General features: G+C 40.4%; 1 protein-coding gene across 1 annotated transcript in view; it reads right to left on the reverse strand.

Annotated features, from left to right (window-relative positions):
* The window catches only part of TANC1 (tetratricopeptide repeat, ankyrin repeat and coiled-coil containing 1), a 100,259-nt gene extending 80,920 nt beyond the window's left edge, over nucleotides 1-19,339 (reverse strand). Inside the window, exon 1 of the mRNA XM_075152602.1 lies at nucleotides 19,214-19,339. The gene's annotated coding sequence lies outside the window, so the exon portion shown is untranslated. The remainder of the gene's footprint in view (nucleotides 1-19,213) is intronic.
* Nucleotides 19,340-24,089: the final 4,750 nt, after the last annotated feature.

Consider the following 24,089-nt stretch of genomic DNA (forward strand, 5'->3'; position numbering starts at 1 on the left):
GCGTGCACTTGACATTGTACCATTCACGGTACACTACTCCCTTTGAGCCTATCCATCCTGTAGGCCAATATTCTGCACATACTGCTTTTAAGGGATAACCCCCACTCACACTCAAAAGAAGATAAATGCCTTGAAATGCATCTGACATATCTAACATACTGGGAATAGCAGGAGATGCAACTGTAAATCTCTTAGGTTGGTTCAAGCATGCTTCCTTTCTCCAACAAAACTCACCTTGGATCAAACTCCTAGCAGAAGCAGTAACTAACCAGCTCGAGGGGCTACAGAGAGGACACTTTCTGCCTTTGAAGAAAACTCATGGCATGGACCAGAATAAAAACATTACAGAAGCTAGCTGTACTGTATTAGAAAGTTCATCCTAACTCACTCAATCTTACTTTAAATGGCATATGCCTCCCAGCACTACAAGATCTAAAAATTCTAATTATCAGATTCCAAAGGAAAGGAAAACAAATCTAAGCATTTTTTTCTAAATACATAGTCAAACACCCTCTCCCAGATAACCTCCTAAGCTAACACATCAAAGAAAATAAAAGTCCTGACATATTTATTACACTCTGCTTTTGAAATAATTTTTTTTTCTTTTCCACACAAAAAACATATGCCATGTTAGAAAGCCTGCATTATGCAATGGTAAGATCTGGAGTTGTTAATGAATTTCAGAATCTGAGAATGATATTCTACATACATAGCTAGAACAGAGTGGCAATTAAAAAAAAAAACCAAACACCTGAAAACTTTCTTCTTATTTTGCAAACATGACAAGTACAAATTTTCGATTACCCAGACTAGAGAGGCTTGATATAGAACTGAAATTTCACAGTATATGTCATTCCTGTTCTTAGGATATAGCTAGGGGGTAATACAAGATCAAATAAAAGGAATCGAGTACAATTCCATCCTCGATTTTCTCTTTTTGGAATTGAGGCCAACTTCCCCACTGTGCATACGGTTCTTCAAGGATCTATTCCAATACAGAACAGAAGTGGCATGTGAGACGGTTGCTTATCCAGACACATTCAGTGTAGATACAAAAGCTGCCTATGACCTGGAAGCAAAGTCCATTTCCTTCCTTCTCCCCTATAAAATGATACGCAAAAATAAAAGATAACGACTTCCAAAGAAATTCATCTTTTGATATGTTAATTACACTCAAGGAGAGACCTAATCAATAAAGGCTCTGAGCAGGAAAGCAAACACAGTGAAATTTACTATTTATTTGTAGCTGAAAGGTACAACTGTCATCTTAAGTAATTCTAAAGCCAACACCTTGGTTACTTTACAACATCATTCAAATTCCACAAAGGTGTGTAGTTGAACCATTTAGGAAACGAACGAAATACTACAGCTTAGAAATAGCGATTACAAATAAACTATGCGTTACTTTAAAAAATCCAAACAAACAAAAAAAACCAAAACCCGAAAAAACTTATTTGTACATACTGTGAAGCTTTCTGACATACATCCAAAGCATTTCAGCTTCATGTAAAAAAAATTCTTCATGCCCATCTTTCACACTTCAAGATGCATCAAATTGAACAGCAATACTGTACATTTATATTTCCTCATCCCTTGAAACAGACATGGGATATTGGATCTTGTTTTTTTCTAAAGATATTTGTATTAATAGGTTATTTTCCAGTAATACTGGCACCTTGCCTTTATTTCCTCTTTCTGCACAACCAAGCTTAAATAAAATCGTTCACTAAGATTTCAGAAACACTTTCAGCTATTGCAATTGCTTTGCTTTGGGAAACAATTCCGTTTTAGATTTTCTAAATTTTACATTTAGGTTCCAATTTTTAATTCTGCCCTGAAACCACCTGTTTGTTGGTTGGTTGGTTTTTTGTTTGTTGGTGTTGTGTTTTTTTTTTTTTTTGCTTGTTTGTTTGGTTTTGGTTTTTTTGGGGGTTTTTTGTTGTTTGGTTTTTTTTTTTTTAAAGACCTTCAAATCTTAAAAAACTTAAACTATCATTTCCATGTTTAACACAGATACCAGATGTGGACTTTTATCCAAGGGTTGATATTAATAATGTCACATAAGAAGGAAAATACCTCAACACACTTTTGCTTATGCCATCAAAGATCATGTTAGCTGCTGTTACAAAACTGGATCCCCCACCTCAGCTCGTGCAAATACATTTTAAAGTGGGTGCTGCCCTCCCACCAGTTCAACTGTTTGTCTTTAGATACACAACACATTTCATACAATTGCCTCATACTCAGACCATGAAAGGAAGAGGCAGAAAGTCCCTTGATTTAAGAATTTGTATGATCAGCTTTTTTATAAATGAGGGACGCCAAGATCAGGTTACAAATGCCAGGTTATGTAAAGAGTTGGGAGCAGAGACGTACACCACAGTTTACTTCACTCCTGATCTTTTACAGATTAAGTACTTCACCACCTAGGGAATCCCCCTCTGAAAACCAAAAAGCAGAAAAAAAAAATCTCTGCGTTTTCACTCTGCCTGTGAGTCTCCCTTAAAACTCAGCAACTTCCTTGCATGAGAATATTTTCTACATTTAGCTATTACTGACAGATACTAACATCAGCAACAAGATGATTCATAGCTTTTGTTCGCATTCGTAACTTTTGTTCCACCTTCCTTAAAAGTTTGCAGCATGCATGTTTTATGTATCTTACCTACCAGGGAGGTTATTTTTCAAAGATCTATCCACAAGAGTTCATCACTTCTGGAGAGGTCAAATAAACTAATCCTACACGGTATGTAACCGCCTGAGCTAATGCCCGTGAACTCCACATTTACCTGCTTCCCAAAGCTGTGTTGTTCAGTTTCTCCATACTTAAATCCTGAAAAACAGTTAGCATATATTTGCAAAGAAATAAAGGGTGTAACATCTTAGTCATTCTACCATTTGCACAGAAGTACTTAAGAACTTACCACCTTTCAGTGTAGGATTTATTAAACATATACTTCAAGAAAGCTGTATTTTAAAAAGTGCATTTTGTATTTTGTAAATATCCCAAGATCCAGTCCTAAGGTTTGCAGAAAACTTCATTTAGTCACAACTGCTTTCACTGCCTTTAAACGCATTAAGAATTTAATTGTTTACACATAGAAAAGTTTCAACATTTCCCTTTTCTGGCAAATTCAAATTCCTTTAGCTTAAATGTGTTTTTCAAACAAGAGGAAAACAACAAAAAAAAAAACTTAAAGGAGCAAGATGTTACTGATGTAACAGAAAACAAGACAAGACAGTAAGTAAAAAAATCCTTTAAAATGACTACATTTTGGGTCATCAATATCTAACATTTTATAATTACCAGAGGGCATATTCCCAGATCTAAGAGACTCTTAATGCAAGAATGAACAAAAATATTTGAAAACAAGAGAACAGTGGTTTTTATGGTACAACTTCTGATAAGATATATCTGTTTTATTATTATTCAAATGCATGAATGAAAACAATAAAACAGATACACTGAGGAGGTCTGCCTCTGACTTCATACAATAAAAAACTAAATGGCATATATGATGTTTTCAATGGGCTATATTTAGCCAAATCTAAACAAACTCACTGAAGTTAAACAGCTGTTATTGAAATATTTTTCTACAATACCCTAAACAATTATGGTCTTTACCCTTTGTAGGTATTTCTTATGCAGGAAGATCAATACAGATACAAAATTGTCAAATTACACTGCATTTGTTTCACTTGTTGCTCACACAATAACCTAATTATTATTAATCTTACCTATGAGATACTCCACATCTCCCCCACTCTTATCTGACACCCCTGAAAGCTATGCATCAATTTAATAGGAGACTGCAAAAGAACACTGAGGTTTCCAATTTGCTGCTCACTTCTAAATAGTGGAATTACGCCCTGAAGCACTATTAAAATACAATGAAAGAGGTGAAAGATGAGGAAGCGTGAGAAAAACCTCATTATCATGGTAGCTATTAGAATGTGCTTTTGCAGTAGCTTTTTTCCCACCAGTCTGGTTTTAGATTTGACTGCCCCGATGTCACAGATGTACCTATTCCATCCTGCAATCACCCAGTTTTCTGCTATGCTACTCTTGCGCCCTATCGCCAATTATTTTGGCCAGTGTCTGTAAGGACTGCCAACACGGGAAAAGACGGTCTCTTCACTTGACTGCTGTCCAAAAATTCTTGGTCAGGTGCCAGATACTGCAGAAATGACTGTTTATCAGTTTTAAAGATTACTGTTCCCCAGCTACTTGTTACTACTCTGAAGCGCTGAAGAAACTGATCTTGCACTGAAGCAGATGAAGAGCACTCACAAGTCAGAAATATTAACTTGAAAGGTCATAAGCACCTGTTTGAACTAATCTGAACGATTCAGCAACGATGTGGATGAAGAATCATCAGTTGAGTCTTTTTTGCCTGTCTACCTTGCGGAAAAAGAGCAGCAGCTGTCAACAGAGGAGCCATAAAATCTTAAAGATTTGCAACTGTTTCTTATATGAAAAATATCTGACCACAGATGAGGTGTAGACAAATTTATTTTTTCCTTTCTCTTCCCATTCTGCTGAGTCCCTCCAGAGAAAATGCCAAGACCATAGCCTTCTACCATTTTCTACAGAATTTCCTGTTTCTTCCGTCATGACTTACAAAAAAAACCAAACCAAACCAAACCCAAACAGACAAACGCCCCCAAACCCCTGCTTCTCCTCCCTACTGCATTTATCAAATTTATCCTTGCTATTTAGGCTTCTTTCTGAACCTCACCCCTCTAGCTCTTGTCATTTACAAGATACTACCAAACTGTGCTCTCCTAGTCTCATCTCATTTAGCCTAACTCCACTCTCACCAGGGCTGTTTTCTCCCTTCAATTTTATCTTTAGGTATCACAGAAGTAAATTACCCTCTATCATTCCACTGCCTTTTATTTCTAGATTCAATGAATTATCTTTCCTCTCCTTGCAAGACACGGATCAGTGTACATAGATTATGCCGCCATGTAAGTTTTTGCTTCAGGGGCAAGAAGGAGGTGGGTGGTGTGGTGAGAGCAGAATAATGAAGCGCGGGTAAGAGGAAGACTGCTTGCTACTTGTCTTCAGCAATAATCCTCACTTCAATAAAAAGGTTTAAAAAACAAAGCTGGCCCTGCTCTACGTGGAAGGTCAGTATTTAGAGAGGCGTTCTAGAGTGAAATAAGGTCACAAGGTTTAAAAGAAAGTCCTGAGGAAACACCGTTATGAGCATCCCAGCCAGCAATCCCTAGGAACCAGTGGATGTCCCAGACATAGCTTGCAGTGAGGCAGGATTGAGCAAAGTAAAATGAAATATAACCACAGATGTATTTTTTCTTGCCTTTGTCATAATGGCCACTTTCATCCCATCTCTCTCCATCCTCCCATGTTAAACACAGAAAAAGTGACAAACCCCCTACTTTAAAATCAATTATGAAAGGGTCAAAACACTAGGCAAGAAAACTCATCACTTTCCAGCTGGCAGAGGTGACACCCTGCACACACTATGTTAGCAGAAAATCGAGAGCCTAAAACTAGATGAAAACTAGGTCAGAAACTGCCATTTCAGCTTCACTAGCATACAGAAAATGAACGGAAGACAAAAATCACGTTAACCAAAATCTTGACCCAACTCATAGTAATCAAGTTGTATTTTACTGAATAGTTGTATGCTTTGGTTATGACAGCACCGTCCTCTCCAGAAAGCAGGGAAGATGAGGAGTACAGAAATAAAATGTGTCTCCAGTTTCTCAACTGTCCTAGATACTGTCCTAATTTCCAGATTGACATCAACAAGCTGCTTGTAGAACAACACAACCATTCACTCCCAACAGCCAAAAGTAAATGCAATGCAGAATGCATCCACCTTACATTATACAGGCTGCAGTTCAAACAACTTTGTGGGCAAAACCATTTTCCTTCGGCCCACCACTCTACATCAGTTTAAACCTGCTTCCTCCATACTGGTGCAATTCCAGACATTGTTTCATGATCCACAAAATCGAAAACAGGATTGATCTAGCAAAGTAAAAATGGGGACAGATAGCACATCGGTATCTACATTAATTGACCCCAACATTTTAACAGACTGGATCTCTGGACTATTCAGGCATCATGCAGTTTCCAGTATATCGATTAGAAGAGTTGTGGGTTCCCCCATTTCTAAAAAAAGGCTCAACAGGCAGCCTGTATGGGTTAGTCTTTGCAGTTTGTATTTAAGCAAGCTTCTTCTGCTCCTGTTGAACTACATGTACTATTAAGGAATCACCACGGTCTAAAAAGTTAAGTGGGGGAAGAAGCAGAAGAAATCAATCTAGATGTAACAAAGACTTTTAGTGTTAAAGACAAGCAATAACCACAAGTAATACCTACTCTGCAAAAAATCTATTACCACAGGACAGGCTACAAACTTCAACACCTACTTCTGACCCAGGATCCTCTCTTCTTTGTGCTGCAGCAAAAGGAAAAATACAGTTTCTCCTACAGCACCAGGAATGATGTCTTCACATGGAAATTCTGAGCCCAATGACAGTTCGTTTCACGTCTGCATGGCCACGTAATCCCACAGCTGGTTCAGAAACACTACCTGGCATACTGGATTCACTACGCTGTAAAACTCACATGGCTGTCTCCTCCAGCTATGCATGCAATTCTTATACTCTCCCTATAGGAGAAAAAGACCAAATTTCATTTAGCACACAGCAAAGTGACATCATGACAGTTGAATTAACATCAACTTTTGGTACAGGACATTCTTTTAAGATGGTCACTGCTTCCTCATCAGAGAGCATATACAAAATTTGTCTACTATCATAATCCAGGACAGAACTGGCTTAACCAAAACGCAGTTTTGTTTAAGTCATACCATTTCTACTCAGACTCCCCTCAAAGGATGGACAAGTTCTCCAGTCACATGATGGGTGAGTAGCCCAGGGCTACATTGCCCTCATATGTCACTAGTGAGAAGATTATAAGGTCCACCCACTGAGGCTGAATACTAATGACTTAACCTTCCCAGACTTACTAAGCATCACTAAAATCCATAAGCTTAGCAAATGAACTACTGCAGCTGAGACAGGCGAACCACCATCTGCTTGTTTATTGTGGCTTTTAGGCTACAGCTCACATAGAGAAACAAATAAATTACTATTTATTTCAACCACCTTAAAACTTCAAGGGAAGGAAGTTATCCCGTGTAAAGGGATTTAATATCATAAAATACTTTATTAGAAGGAAACATCAGGCTAAACTAATAGCAAGGGGGATAAAGTTATTAAGTCTCACTTTCAACTTGCTTAACACTTTCAACTTGCCAAATACTGCAGATGAGAAATCCTATATATAAAAAAATCCTACATAAACCTATCCATTTACGTGCCTGCATGGAGTCTTGTCTTCAGATTTAAGATGTGTATTTGTAACTCAGATCTTGCAAAGCAGTTCCTTTTCAGTCCGAAGAACACCAACCAAATTCTTATCAGCCTCAAAGAAAAAGAAAAAGAAAAAGAAAAAGAAAAAGAAAAAGAAAAAGAAAAAGAAAAAGAAAAAGAAAAAGAAAAAGAAAAAGAAAAAGAAAAAGAAAAAGAAAAAGAAAAAGAAAAAGAAAAAGAAAAAGAAAAAGAAAAAGAAAAAGAAAAAGAAAAAGAAAAAGAAAAAGAAAAAATCACAGACTATCTTTTCCAAAGTTAGATCTGACCAAAATGAGTAACATCTTGAGAATTTCAGTGGAGTACATTGGCAGTTCTCAAAACAGTACTCTAGGTAATATCCAAAAAAATGTGACTTCAAAGTGATCTAACAGCACAGGTCTCTTCTGGACATATTAAAATAGCATGTGGTCCAACAAACACATTAACTTCCGTATTTGCTTCTTTTCTCTACAAAGCTACACATAACAAACCAGCCAACCAAAATAAGAACAAAGGAAAAAAAACATTAGGCAGCTCCAGATTTGAAGAAACTTTGCTATACCTCAATATGAGATGATTCCACCACCAGACTACATACAAACACGCAGCATGACTGTCTTCAGTCACATTTTTAAAAAGGGGATGTTTTCGTATACCTAAAATGCCACCTGCTGCATCTACTGTATCTAGTCTGACAGTGGTACCACTTCGCATTTGGAAAAAAAAAAATCACTGAATTCCAATTCCAAGGATTTTAACAGACTAACTGATGATCCTTTCAGAGAAAGACAACAAATTCCCTCCAAATGCTATACAAAATTATTTGATACCAAGCCAAAGCAGGCACTAGTGAAACCTGGCAGTATTTGATTAGATGATGCATATAACTCAAGGAAAATATATTAGGACATAATATGAAAATATATGCTTAAGTATCTAGAAGCAAAGGCTTCTTCCACCATTTCTTTCATCCATTGAAAAGCAAATTCGCAGTAAGCATGCGAATGCTTACACGATCTTCCTCACCGAATTACTCTATACAACAACAGGAAAGGGGACCAGTCAAAGTACTGCTGAATACATATTTGCACCGCAGACCGCCTGCCAAAAGTCATCGCCCGTTTCTTCCTGTCAGAGTCTTCAGCCCTGTCTCTGGTTGCAGGTAACTCAGCAGGGGAGATCACTACAGATGCTAAGAAGATCTCTCAGAAGAGGAGAAAAATTTTGAGATAGTTGACAGTCACTCCGCTAAGGAATTTGAACTTTGAAAACAATACTGAAATGAATCTACAAATGGAGGAGGCAGCAATACAGCTCCCTTCAGCTTCTCCGCGCTGGTACATCATCATTTCTCTGACGTCCCGCTGTTCGACTTTCACTCCTGCATTGAAACCAGAGCTGGGTCTATTCCTGGATGCTTTTACCGATACATTAGGCGAACTATACCAGCAAGGCCATCAACAGCGTTAATGAAGTACCCTTCCACCCGAGTGAAGCAAAGCGGGGAGGGAGCGGTTCTGCTGGTGTAAGCGCAGGCGGCAGCCCTCAGGCGTAGCTGTGACAGCCACAGCAACCTCGCTTCCCGGCCCAGAGCTCCTCCCGGTGCAGCTTTGCTGCTCAGGGAGGGGACAAGGTCCCTGTAGCTTAACTGTCCCTGGCCCACTACCGCAACACAAGATCCCTTTGAGAAATCCAGCAACAGACAAAGCAAAGCTGTCGAAGTCAGTATTATGTCCAGAACACAGAAAAGGTGTCTTCTTCATTACCACAGTACTTTCCAAGTTTCCAATGAATCTTGTATGCCTGAGATTTTTTTTTTTTAAAAAGGTCACACTAATATAGACAGCTGTATTTCCTTGAATGACAGTAAGATGGTACTGATAAAACTCAAAGCTTTTTTCTGTTTTAGTTACTTATCACATCTGGATCCAAATCTCCTATATTCTTCATCCATCCTACCAGATTATTTTCAGGATTTTATTCTCTGCTTTTTCATGGAATTTTCCTCCCTTTCAAAAAGCAAAAATGGTCCCTCTCCTCCTCCTGTTTTACTAATAATTTTCTCCTAACACTACAGGTCTCTATTTTAGACATCAATGTCCAATACAGGTGCATGTTCTAGTCTATTTTTAATTCCCCATGTCACCTATCCTCAGAAATTCTGGGACAGTATCTTTTCCATAATGCCTGATTTTGAAATGGCTGGGAATCACAGCCACTCACTTTTACCAGAAATCAAATGCAGAGCTCCATCCAAACTCTGTATACAAGGACACATTATATACTTCCTGCTTCACAGGCCTAAAAATAGAGATGAACATATCTATTATTAAGTAAGCCCTTTTGGAGGTTTTAATGTGACTTTTAAAATATATCACTCTGGTTTCAAATTGATGTTGGTATTTTCTTCATTAGGATATCTACCTTCCAGCCTCAACTACTGGAGGGAGAGTGGTATGTCTGCAACGACAGCTTGAAGTATCCATGATGACAAAAAGTAACCACACTCATTAAGACTTCTTTGATTAGGGTAGAGTAACAGAATGGCTGAGATGGGAAGGGACCTCTGGAGGTCATTTGGTCCAGCCCCCCTGCTCAAGTAGGGCAAGTCAAGAAAATCGGGGAAACCTGTATTAAAAATGCAGTGCAGAGAGAGTTATTTCCTTCAGACAATGCAACTGCCTAAATGGATCTGTTAACAAACACATCCCCCCCCCAAAAAGGAAGCAAGATGCAACTCCTAAGTGACTCTAAAATGCGGAAGTAAGTAGGAACACAAGGCTCAAACATACCAGGATTGCTATCGTTGTCCAGGACACGTTAGCACAATTACACACACACACACAGAAGGGTATAAAGCAGTAATCTAATAAATAAAAATAAATGGATAAAATAAATGAGCAAACCTGGGAATCTAATATTAACATTCTTGAGGCTGCCTACAGACTAGACATTTAAGTTACGTAACCTAGAAGGTACGTGAATCAGAATGTATCTTAGGCATCTATATATACTGCCTCTTCTTCCACAGAGCATCTCAAAACATATTACAGCTCATAACAGCCTGCGGGGAGGGTAGTAGTCTTATTTCCATTTTACTTAAGAGGAGCAAAAACCAGTTTGCTCAAGGTCATAAGGGGCAAGCCTTTACAAGACGGCCAAAGGGGTCAGCTGTATATTCCTGCTGCATTGTGCCAGCGCTGATACAGTTTTCTACGGGTTTACTGAACCGCACTGCGGAGTCAGATGAGCAACAGAGATGACACAGGAAAAAGAGCAGGATCTCATGGCAGGTACAGAAGGAAGGAAAACCACTCCTTCGAATCACAACAAACTCTTAGATTGGCTCAACTATCTCCTGAAATCTCACCCACAAAATGTGGCGAAGCAGAAATATTACCCTCCCTACTTCCCACCTCAATTCCTGGGATGCTACCTTTTTCTGCCTCTTGTGAAATGTAAACCTTCCGTTTTTAATTACTTGAATATGCTATTTTATGGACAAGACTCAGGCATTCTTCTACAGTGTAAACTACAAGGAAACACTCTTCACATCCATATTCTTCCAATTCCTTTTCCGTTAAAGCACTTTTCATTTTAATGTACAACGCAGTAGCATCAAGAGACCTTGTTACAGCATTAAAATAAGCTCTGTTTGAACATTTAGGACAGGCAGTATCTACCACAACGGGCTTACAAGCAAGCCCTCCAATCCTGCCACAACCCAGCATGTGCGTACTCTTTTTACACAAACAGACCACTGAAATCAATGAGATTATTCACATGAACTAGATACATGCTTTAGGTATTATTCTTTGTCAGCCATAAGTCCACTACAGAGCTCGAACTAGGGACAAGAACATACATGGAACATCCCAGAGTTTGCTCTTGAAGAAAAATTAAAGGCTTGTCTATACAAGGGGAAAAGTGCTTCACATTCACACCCTGCCTCATTCTGCAATAACTCCCTGGTGTAGACAAGATCCTACATGCTCTTACCAAAAATATGAAATACCTGGCAAGCCCATATTTATTAAAATTTTACAGTTGTCCTATTGCTTTCAGTAATTAAACAGCCAAGCTAAAGGCTCTAATTCAGATGCCAGAAAGCATTCCTTCCACAGGCAAGTGTCCAAAAAAAAAATTTAAATCCTCATAACAGAATTTAACTAGTAGTGGAATACAAACTTGTATCCTTCAAAAAAATTAATTATTCATTAAAATCTTAGGTCTGTGTAAATCTTTACAAGTTGCCAGTTTTACAGTATATACTGCCTCACCTTAACCTGTTAATGGGATGCTTGCAAGTCCCATGTAAATCAAATGAGCGGAGTTCACTGATTTATGAAGAGAACAGATGTAACACCAACAAGAACTCACTTAGCTCAAAATCCTGGGAACAGAAGAAAAACTGCAAAGAAACAAAATTCAATTTTTCTCCTAGGGAAAACTAAGAATTGAAGAAAGGAGGCTCAAGCACGGCTATTAGCAGACATGATGAAAATAGGAAGAAAACAATCTTGTTTCTACCAGATTGAGGAACAGTGTTAAATTTCTCAGATGCCAGTTAGCCAGATTCTTGGAACACTTTGCTAATAAAATGAGCTCTCTCAAGAAGCCCATTTCCCCAGTGTGATCCAAGATGCAACTCTGGTGGTACACACTGCTGCAGAGGATGCAAGAGCCTTGGAAGAATTCTCTGCGCAAGCATGGGGCAGGGAGGAGGGCGTGGAGAAACAAAAGAAGAAAAAAGTCCTCTCTAACAAACCATTCAGTATATTCCTCTGGTGTCTGGTGCAAACTTCTACAAAGCTTTGAACTCTAGCAGAACAAAATGACAATGTCAATTTTGTCCTCTTTTTAAAGACAAAGTCTAGCGTTTTTGGTCAGGGAAAAAAAAAAACCCTACATTTATTAGATTTGTTTTTCCCCACTTTCAAAACATGCCCATGTACCTCTGAATGAGCGCAGAACTTTCTATAAAGTGCTCCCGTCACTCATTGATTGACTTACTGCAAACTTACAGAGAATACATCTGGTAATGTACCACAGTGACACAAAAAATAGCTTAGAGAATAAACAAAAACTCCATACACGCCAGCTCGGTATTCCCAGAGTTTTAAATATATCAGTGAATTCTGAAACTGTACATTAGTTTGGTACATCATGCTAGAAGGCACAATATTCCTATACTCCATTCTACCTTTGCCAAGTATAATTTATCTAAGGATAAAGCAAAGTTTTTCCCTGATGTCTCTTCATTGTCTCTTGAACTTTTCAAAGCAATTCTTGCATGGACACAAAGATTCTGTATCAGTAGTTGGAAAGTGCTGAAAATTTTACTTTGTCATAGCAAACCATGTCTACACTTTGTGGCAGTAATATTCCTCCCTCTTTCTTTTCAAACTTTCAGTTTCTGGCAAATATTGTAGAAAAATCCAGGAACTCAGTCCTCACTAACACAAAAAAAAAAATCCATTTGTGACCTCAATGGGAATTTAGCCCAGTATAAAACAGACCTTGAAGCATATTAACTAAATAATCAACTCAACTCAAAAGCACTTCTGGTGTAAAACACAAAACCATACTCCCTCCAAAATTCACATTAAGAATATTTTGTGTTTTGTCATTCTTGTTCAAAAACAACAAAAAACCAACAAAACAAAAAAAAAACACCACAAAAAAGGCAAAAAACCAAGCCCAAACCAAAAGCAACCCACACATTACTCTCTCGAGCAACTTCCATCTCATTTAAGTTTCAAAAAGCAAAGGTCATTATTTTGCTTCTATTTATTCTTACTTGTATATTGTTCAAATCCTTACTTGTTAAAGTATGGTCAGAAATATAGATTCTAAGGAAAGGACATCTGTTAAGAAAGAAATGGATTAGTTTCATTGTAAGAAAGAAGAAAAGCACAACCTTTAGACTACTCAAATTCTAATATTTTTCCAGCTAAAACAAAGCTGAAGCAGTTTAATCTGGACTCTGTCTTTTCAGCAATTAAACACCTCAGCTATTTTAAGTGTAATAGCTTTGAATTTGGCTTAAAACTACCAGCTTTTGACAAGTCACACATTTAATAATTAATAGACAATTGTATTAAGTACATGGCAGTGAAGTTCCACTAGAACCTAATCAACATTTAAAGATGCAAAACTATTCTAAACTGAACAGAGCTCCCCACAGTCTAACTCCAGCCATACAGCTGCAGAGTTCACATTTACACACAAACATACACATCAAAAACTTTCTTTCAGGGCGTTTCCTGTGTTGCTAACAAGTTCCAGCTTCTCTCCTGCTGGATCTAAATTTAACCAAGACTAAGATCAAGTCTTTAAAAAAAAAAAAAGCCAAAACAAAAAACAACAAACCCAACAAAAACCCTACCAACAAACCAAAAACAAAACAAAAAAACCAACCCACACCATATACGTAACTTCAATGCAATGCAGCAAACATTTTGCAGGCACCTTTGTTTTTAAAGCTGTTAATTATCAAATATATGAAATATGCAGCAAAGTAGCAGCCCCTCACTCTTTCGCCCTACACATTTCTGAAATTGCACTTTATATGCTGCTAGGTCCAGATAACACAAGCACTAATCACAGTTGCTAATTCAACAGAAGTATGTAAAAGTGAGTGACCTTTACAGAGGAAATCAGAAGTTCAACCAGAAGCCAAGGCTCCCCAACACGGCCAAGCGTGCTTTGCTATCTGAATTAGAGGACTGACCACAGTAGTAGCTTGGATTAAGCCAAAAAGACTCCTTACAAAGTCTTCAGACTTTGTTACAAAGATGCTAATTCTTGAATATTTTCATTACAGATTTGTCTGAGCTAGATAGGGGGAAAATGCAGGTAGAAGGGAAAGGGTAAGAAACAACTTGAAGTGAAGGAGGTTCAACATTCAAGGTACTGACTCCAGCCATGAACTCGCAGACTCACACACCACCACTGTCCCAAGATGCACTTCCCAACGTGGCTCCTCTTGAGACCACCCACACAGGCCATTCCTACTCCATCAGCACAGCTATTTCACTTCCCACGCAATGCAGAGCATGTCACACACTCACCTTGCACGTTTTTCTTTGATAGGTTAATTCTTACAATGCTGGAATACAACGCAGCTTTTTTTTTAAAAAAAGGTGTTAAATTTGAGTAATACTTGGATCATTAATCAGAGGGGAAATTCTACTGCAAAACAAAATGAGACTCTGAACAATTCTACCGTAGGCTATGGAGTTTTTTCTCTTTTACCACCACCCTGTATTTTAGAAATCTAAAACATGGAAATCTGCATTTATTGATAATTCACAAGTTCTAACTTTAAAGCAAGACCATGGATTTAAGGCAGCTGATAAAAAAAATGCACAGAGAGATTCAAAATACATAATCTGTAGCTTTGTACCTTCCATGGTTACAAAATTTAAGATCACTAGAACTCTAAGTTGCATCCAGTTTTCCAACTTCATACACGTCTAGATATAGCTGAATTCACCAAGGCACATGAGGAAGAACTAGATGGCTTCAGGATCAGCCCTACTCCCAAAATCATTTTGATCATCTGGATTGCAGAAGTGCCTGAGAAATACTCCACAAAGCAGTGCTTCACCAAATGAGTCACCACGCAAACACTAAAAAACCGTAACCCCTACACCTGCTGACACAGAGTATTTACAGAAAAAGGTCAAATGTGCAATAATTTATTAAGCATTGTCACCAACTTCAACAACATCAAGATCCTAAAAGCAGCTCTTGATTTGACCTCAAAGATTTCTAAATTTCTGCTAACAGCTATGCAAAGAACTCATTCACTGGTATCACTGAACTGATCCCCGTTTAAGACCCAGCGAGAGTCTCATGCTGAAAGCATTATATAGTCTATGAAATCTAGCAAACTGTTCTCTGCAAACGCTTAAGAATCCCACTCGACAAGACACCAATGAGGAGACACTTCAAATCCGGCCAGTTGGCTGATCTGCAAGGTGTTTCATCCAACAAGCTAGCGGAACTTCTGTTCTCAAATTGGCACCCTCATTAGAAATTATTATTCCAGATCAAGAAGAGAAAAGAAGATAAGTGAAATACTAAATTGGAGATGGCACTGCCTCAGGAAATAAAGCACATATTCCAGCAACTACTCCTGGTCACACAATGGAGAAATAACTCTAATAGAGTTATACCAGTTATACCTGGCCTTCTGATTCCAGACTTTTACAAATATTACTTAGGCACAGGAGCGTCTCCATACATTACACAAGGAGGCCAAGCACTGAAGTTAAGATACGGCAAAGTTTAATATTCCAGTACCAAAGTGCCTTTAGAGATTAAGCCTATAGCTTAACAGGCCTCCTCTCAGTGAGTGGTGGGGAGGAAACAACAAGAGGATTCCCAAAACACGGCAAGAGAAACAGGACTTGACAAAGTTAACGTCATTACATCAACGTGAACTACAATCCATATATTTCAAGATGCAGGAGCAAAAAGGATGGATGAAAAAGAAGTCTGTACAGTGACGTGTCACCTATACAGCACAGAAACGCAAAATAACTACAAAGCAAACTCTGCATAAGATTAGTCTCTTTATGAAGCTGAAAGACAGGGGCGTGGGGCAGGGGAAGCAACAGGACATTTTAGCTATGATAAGGAGATCAAAGGCACGCTATTTTGCTGAAGCACAAAACTGAATGGCAGAAAACGTGTGTTCCAGTTCAGACTCTCCCTACTTAAAATCGTCTCCATCCTAAGTAAGCAGAAAAGGTACGCTACAGTAGACTCTTAAAGATATATGCTGAGACTGAATACAGAATAGAGAGCTTCTCATGATCTCTATAGTATATTTTATACTTAGATAAATAATCTGATCAGGTAAGCATGCTGAAATATCCTTATAGAATTTCCTAAATACAATGAATACTAAAGGATTTAATCAATCATGCTAAACAATGAATTTTAAAAGGAGAAGGTAGTAAGAAATAGCATAGGAAGTAGACACATTAATATTAGGCCACACAACAGATATTCTGCATTCATGAGCAACTGATCCCTTTAGTTACTTCCCTTCAGGACAAGACCAGAGAGTTTAAGGCTCCACCAAAACAAATGTCTTTTTTTTTTTTTTCCTTCTTTCTCTTTTTTTTTAAAAAAAAAAAACACAAGGCACTTTTCAAACTCAAGTTAAATACAAAACCAAATGCAGTGAGGATCATGGACTGTTTCAGTGCTTGCTTTTGGTTTTTTTTCAGTTTGGTGTTGTTATACTATGCCTTACTTATTATTCAGAAGTCAGTTTTCTAACAGTGGTGCCTCCTACGCACAAACATACTTTTAAAAAATAAGACCTTATACATTTGTTAGGCCACATGCTTTTTTCTTTTTCCATTGCCACAGCTTTGTGATAAATAAACTCTCCAACCTCCATGTTCAGTCTTGGGAGCTTAAAGCAACCAAAAGACATGAACTAACCCAGTTTTCTCAAACCTTACCCACACACAAAACCCAAAGCTGACCTTCCTTTGTTTTTCTGGAAAACATGACCATCTAACTCCTGATAGAGCTTGAAATACCAATTTTCAGTTAAAACAGCATGTCTACAGAAAAATCTTAATTTTAAAACCATTAATATAAATTTCAACTTACAGATATTTATGGGTGTCATTACAAATAACCAACAGATCAGGTTGATGTTCTTAGACACACAAGAGTTGGAAGGCTTGCTGATAAACCTTTCATCTTCAAAGAAAAGTTTAATCTTGACGACAGTAAGAAGTTCAGCTAAAGAAAAACAGAACACCTCTGCCAAGACTGCTTAGCTGTCTTCAAAAGTATATACTCAGGTCACAAAGTTGCTATGGCATCGACTTCAGGACTGTGGTTAGACACACAAAATGTCTTTTTCCTACAAACTGTTACGGGAAGCTGAGCAACTCTGGCCATGAACCAAATATGTTTTGGCTCTAAAGTAGACATAATTCATCACCATTTGGACATTCCAATGGTTAGCTAAACTGAGAAAGCAAAACAACCAGCACTTCTGAGCATCCATGTAAATGAAGCTCTAAATACACTGCCCTAGCAATAGCAAAAAGAAATTGCATTTGCACTTACTTTGTTTACTAGCATTATTTAATAACAAAATACTATTTTTTCAGCACTTAACTGTCAGATCAGAACAAATGGCAAAGGTTCATTTTTGGCAGCTGCATATCAAACTACAGTGGGAGGAAATTCTGTAGGATCCAAGGTATCACATTTATTTCCCTTATTCCCTGGTATTTTTAATTTTATAAGCATCAGGCTATTTTTAAGCAACAGCTACCAAAAATATGAGCTAACATAGGACTTTCACATGCACTGAATAATCCTGCAAAACTCTGAAGTAGCCTGGATGAGTAAAACATTTAACATACTCTACACCAGTACACCTCTTGCAAACTGTTTCACACCCAGCAATCACAGAAGCCCAAAGCAAACCTCCCACATCCCCAACTGTTAGCTTTCCAAATGACAAAGCAGCATTTGCTTCATCAGTCAGAAAACACAACCTCTGAAGCAGACCAGACGAGTGCTACTTTCACGTTGCCACAAAGGGGGAAAAGGAGGTGGGTACAAAGCTGAGAGCAGGGTCGAGGGAACCCACTCAGCATCACACTGAAGTGGATCTACACCCCCGTTTCTCCCCCTGAGGCTCATCCCCACAGAAAGACATCTCCAGTTACATTCTGTTTTTGAAAACAATCATTCAGGAGCCAGTTTACTCTCTATCCAATAAATACGCACTATGAGGCTAGGGCAAACAAGTAATTGAAATAACACTACTGAAAAATCAGAAAGCTTTAGAAAGTAGATGATAAAATACACAGTTACTACGCATTATTAGTAACTCACATGTTAAAAGACAAGTCAAATTATCGTTTTATCATTTTATTCTTGAGATCACAGCAGGCAACACGGATGACCACGAGGGCACGACCTTCTATTTCAGTAGTCAAAAGAAGGTCATTACCAGTGGGTACACTCATGCCCCCATACCATCCCTCCCAGTCGCAAAAGGCAAACAGCTGAGCACCTCCTTCTTGCCACCCCTGCCCAGAACGCCTCCCGCAGAGCAGCCGCCCGACCCAACGACGCACGGCTGCCCCTGCCGTACTCCTTAACTTCAGCGCCGCGCTATTAATGAGACAATCGTGGCACGCTTCCTGTTCTTAGCAGGGTCTTCTTCACATTTGACTATCAAAAACAAGTACCCACAAGGAAATCAAGTTTTCCTGAAAGCAAGGGGTTTTTTTCCAGAATCTCTACTAGCACAGGAATGAAAACCCTACTCGTCACAGGAACGTGAAAGTATGTGCCGGGGAGGCGGAAATCCCGGCCGCGCAGACAGCTCCAGGCCTCGCCCCTGCGGGAGCGCCCGGGGAGCGCCTCCTCCAGTCCAGTCCAGCCCGCCCCGCCGGCCCCGGGCCCCCCGGCCCCGGCCAGCCCCCGCCGGCCGCCTGCGGGCCCGCCGGCCTCCTCGGCCGCCCCGGGCCGCGCCTTTCCGCGCTCCGCCCTGCCCTGCCCCCACCTGTGCCGGCCACGGCCACGGCCCAGGCCCCGCCGCGCCGGCACGGGGGCGGGCGCCGCCTCAGCCCCGCCACCCCGCCGGCCGCCTCGGCCCCCGCCCCGTGCCCGCCGGGCGCGGCGGCCCGGCATGCCCGTACACGCTCCTCGGCCAGAAAGTTTCGCTCGCGCCTCCGCTCCCGCCGAGCCCCCGCGCAGCCCTGCGGAGAGGCCGGGCGAAGGGCGCGCCCCGCACCACCGGCGGGGAGGAGGGAGGGCTTACCTCCGCCCGCGGGGCCCGGCCCCCCTCGCCCAGGGGCTCCTGCGGCGCGGCGCGGCCCAGACAGGGCTCCTCCGCGGCCAGCCAGGCGCGTCGGCGGGATGAGCTCACTGGGAGCAGGCGGCGGCAGTCCCCGCCCCGCGCACCCCCGCGGCCGCCCCTCCACGGGACCGGCTCCGCGGGGCGGGGAGCGCCGGGGCGGGGCGGGGCGGGGCCGGGCGGCGGGGCAGGTCCCGCAGCGGCCTCAGCTCGGCCCCGCACGAGGGCCGCGGGGAGCGGCCGCCCGCCCGGAGCGCCGCAAGCGGCGACGAGGGCAGCGGGCAGCCGGCAGGCCCGGGCGGTGCCGGCCCTCCGCGGCCTGGTGGGGGGCACCCCCGCAAACGCCGCGTTTCTCCGTAGGCGAATGTTTCACCAGCAGAAAAACTTAGTCGAGACGCGCTGAAGTCAGCCCAGCTGCCGCGGCTCTGCGAGGCAGGGTCTCGGGTCCGCCAGCCTGCTGAATTCAGACGTACGCTACTCAACACACCTGAACACCTTCCTTCTCTGAACTCCTTACCGTGTGTCTTACAGCTTGCCGGGATGTCGGTGATCTCAGCCAGGCTGTGAAAACTCACAAGCGCAACTCGGCTCCCTGGGGCCTCCGCTCCGAAGGGACCCGTTCCCGGGAGCCGCGCCGCTGGCCGGGTGGGAGGCCAGGCAGGCGGCCCGCGTCCCAGAGGGTGCGCTACCGCTTTGCAGGTGTGGTGATCGCACTTCAAGTAATTCAGCCTTTTTTATCGGTAACCTCAAAATAATTACGTCGTTGCTTATAAGATCTGCAAAGGACAAAAAGATGGGTGGAATATAAATAATAATGACAGAAGATCTCTCGGAGTGATCCAAATTACTTGCTAAACTGGGCCACACGAGGCATTAATACAGCCAGATTGGAAATTACACATTTATGAACAAGGAACGTGGCCCCTGCCTGCAATACAGAAAGGGACATACTTCCAGGACATACTCCGTCCTGGAAACCAGCACCTTTGAAAGGATTTGGGGCTGTAACGGTAAAGCCATGCAACATGAATATTGCTGCAACAAAAAAAGCTAGTGCATTCTTTGCCTGCATAAACCAGGGATTAGCGAGCATGTGCACAGGTGTGGTATTACCTCTGAAGATAGCTTTCGTAAAACCAGCAGTGGAACACCATTTCCAGTCTCTTCGACCCGTATTTCCCACAATACTGAAAAATTAGGGTGCAGAAGAGAACCACAAAAATGATCTGAAGGCTGAAGATGATGCATAGCAGTAAGAGTGTTAAAATATTTAGTTCCTCAAAGAGATGGCTCAAAAGGGGGCTCATGAGAAAGAAAATGAGGTACTGGTATTTCTACTTCGGTGCACCTACCTGTGGTAACCCCAATGAGCTGTATCAAAGTAGCCACTACAGAGCATTATCTCTAGCTGTTTTTTTACATTTAGGTAACCACCTCACATTAGTGGTTTTAGTGTTAAAGTGGGGCTTTTTTAAGTATTAAGACATAGGTTTAGCAGTGATGGTTTGAATGCCATCGTTACAAGCACAACAGTTGATAATGCTAGCAGAAATACTCATCTGATATATTTTTCTCTCCCAACCTCAAACTTTTTTCCACCCAAAATGTCCAATACTCCACCTATTCCCCACATAGAGGCCAAAGTGCTTAGCTTCCCTAGACATAATTTCTACAATACAGTTTCACATAATTAATTAAAAAATGAATCCTTCTCACACCAAAAAAGGAAAATGTAGGGACAATCCAAAATACTTTCATAAATAATAGTACGGGTTTGCTGGGCAAACTATGATTTATTTTTGTATGTAATTCATCTTGAAAAACTAAATCTGAATTTAACTGCAAAATACTACAATACCAGAGTATTCTAGAACATTTTCTACACTATGCATGCATTTCACAGAGCGTCTTTCAATGTGTCTGTAAGGGGTACAAAAGAGAATCCATATTTGTGTTCAGAAACAAGTTACAGGCTTACATACAAGAAGAGCATCCTCTCAAGAACATTTGACATGATTGCCTTGTATGGTATTAGAGGAGCAGAGTAACATGGAGACAAAGCCTCTCAGGGTTACAACTGCAGAGCAATTTGTTATCTTACACTTGTTTCATTGTGACTTCAGCAGCTTCGTAGCTGAAGACTTGTCCCAAAACAAGGGTAGGATGCTGTGTGCGACTCAGCCAGCAGCTTTCCTTTCTTCTGGTGGAGAATCCTCTTAATCACATTCTCTTCCCTCTGTTTTGCCTGTGTGATCAGGCGTATGTCTGGAAAGAAAAGAATTTTCTCTCTGAGGAAATGTCTTAGTTCTAGCAGCCTTTATGATTTTGTCTTTGTCTCTGAAATCTGAGACAAAAAACTGAGCTATGACTCCATCGTAATGGGATCTATTCCTCATCAGGTTCAGTGCTCACTCTCTTCCTCTGTATATGAACCCAGAAGTTTTTAAATAGTATTTACAGTCAATTGGATTTAGGTCCTGCTGTTCCACAGGAAAGCTCAGAATCAACTTTTTTTTAACTAGGGCTTGATTTTAGTGCTTCCCTATTTGTCTCAGTAGAGCAACGCTTTTGATACCAGCGACATAAAGATTTTTGCTTTCATCAGTAGCTTCCTTTTGGGAAGGAACAGCTGTTTTTCTACTTCAACTGTTCTGCCCTCTGCTCCTTCCGCTCATTTGTTCAGATGATCTGTCCATTCCCAGCCACTGAAATTTTTCAGCTCTTCCTTTTTTTTCTCACAGAGGTTATGGCTGTCCTCAGTCTCTCACACTTATCATGCAAGCTTCTAGTAGTTTTAAAGCCTTTTTTTTTTTTTTTTTGGAAAACAGGAACCTTAGACCAAGCTGAAATATAATGGCAGCAGTGTTGACTATAATGCTGGGGACTAGGGAAATAAAAAATCAGACTTCTCATTTTTTCTGCTTAGCTTCAGTGTTATTTATGTTAGCTTGGGCTTCTCATCTTAACCTACTACTTCAATTTTTGGTTTTGGAGGGCTCCTTCAAAGATGATGATTTTGTAAATTTTAGGAGCTTCCTTTCAACGTAGCTGCTTTTATCCTGTCGGATTCAGTCTCATGCAAAACAATAATTTGGTAGAAAATTCTCAATTTACTGATTTTAAGAAAACAACTTGTTCTACAACTAGTAGAATCAACACCACTTTATATTCAATAGCTTTGTGACTGTTGGATTTGCAGATGTCTAAGAAAGTGTAAGTTCTGATTTATGTTTTTTGTCTGTAAAAGTAGCATTCATAATGTCTATCCAGTATGCAGTTATCTGATGTCACAGTCTGCTTTTGTTTGTGATGCCACCTTTGCATAGGGGGAGAATAACAGGAGGTAGTCTCATCTTGGCTTCCTGTTTTCAACTAACACCATTTCATTATAGTATTACTCTCAGCTGATTTTACTTGAAATGAACCAACTGGTTCTAAAGCTAGTGGGGAAAGAGAGGAAGGGGAACAAGTAGGTATGCACACAGGGATTATCTATAGGCCTGTTTTCCCTATGAAACCAGGCTAGGAGTAGGTCACATGGCTTTACGGGGCAAAACAAGAGTGAAGCTAAATATCGTTACGAACACCACCTCTGTCAATCTACTTCATGATCACTACATGCACCAGCTTATGTCTTGCAGTTGCTGTCCACAGCAGATTCTGCAGAGCCTCAGAACACATCAGAACTTACCGTATTTGTGATGTTTAATCTCTTACGATACTTGTTTGTCAACAGCTCCCATAGGCGTAGATGCTACTTTGTAAAAGTGTTAATAGAATAAATAGTAAAAAATAATAATCAGTGATATCAACTAAAATATTCCAAGTGCCATTACATTTACTGCAATTGCTTCCATTATAATTTGTTCCCTGTGCTCTTCTCTGTCCACTGTTTTCCAGCTCAATTTCAATTATTGTCCTTCTCTATGCTTTGCTTCCATTTTGTCCACCGATTCCCAACTCCTTCCAGTACGTACTTTTTAAAAAAATTACCGGAAACTGACCTCTGTGTAAGGTCTGGTCTTGCCAACAGCAGCTTGGACAACTCGGCATTAGCGCGTGCCATTTTCTTGTCTGTCAGGAGTACACTTGTGAAAGGCGTAGGGAGGCAGAACAACAAATAAGCCTTACCATTTATCACAGGAATTGCTGTTCTAAAGTCAAAGTGAAGGGGGCAGGGACTTACTCGGCTTATACCTGAATGATTTTCTGTTTAAGTATTACTTTTTAGCCAGAATCCACATAGCTTCATTACACAAAAACAGATGCTGCTTAGAAAAGAAAGAAAAAGATAAGAAGTACGTCTCCTACCTCCCTAGAAGCTGGACTGACAATGAACACAGAAGGCTAAAGCAATTTTAAGTCAGAAGTAAAGTATTACAAGAGTAGATCTAAGTTACCCAACCAGTTTTCCATTTCATCTGCAGATAAGCATTAATTCCGTATTTAACTTCTGCATGACTTTTTGGAGGCTGTGTGGGAGATTGTGTCTTTTCTGTTGCTCCAGTGATCAGAAAAACAGCAAGAGATGGGTAGTAAACTTTCTCTGGAATAAGAAATGTTGTTATTCAATCCGTGCAGGTGTAATGATCCATGAATGTATAGGCACTGCTCAAAAGACAACCAACTGCATACATGCAGCATGAAGAACAAAACCTAGGATACATCTCTTCAAACGTATATTTATGCCAGTAGTCTACAGTCATATGAACTGAGAGAGAGTTATAGGAGAAATAGAATAGCTGAATAGTGTATTGCAGGTCCCAAAAATGTTACCAGGTAATTAGAATTCTACATGACACCAAAAGCAAGTCTTGTACTTTCAGAACAAGCAGAATTT

This window comes from Calonectris borealis, chromosome 6, assembly GCF_964195595.1.
Source record: "Calonectris borealis chromosome 6, bCalBor7.hap1.2, whole genome shotgun sequence".
In the NCBI taxonomy this organism is placed as follows: domain Eukaryota; kingdom Metazoa; phylum Chordata; class Aves; order Procellariiformes; family Procellariidae; genus Calonectris; species Calonectris borealis.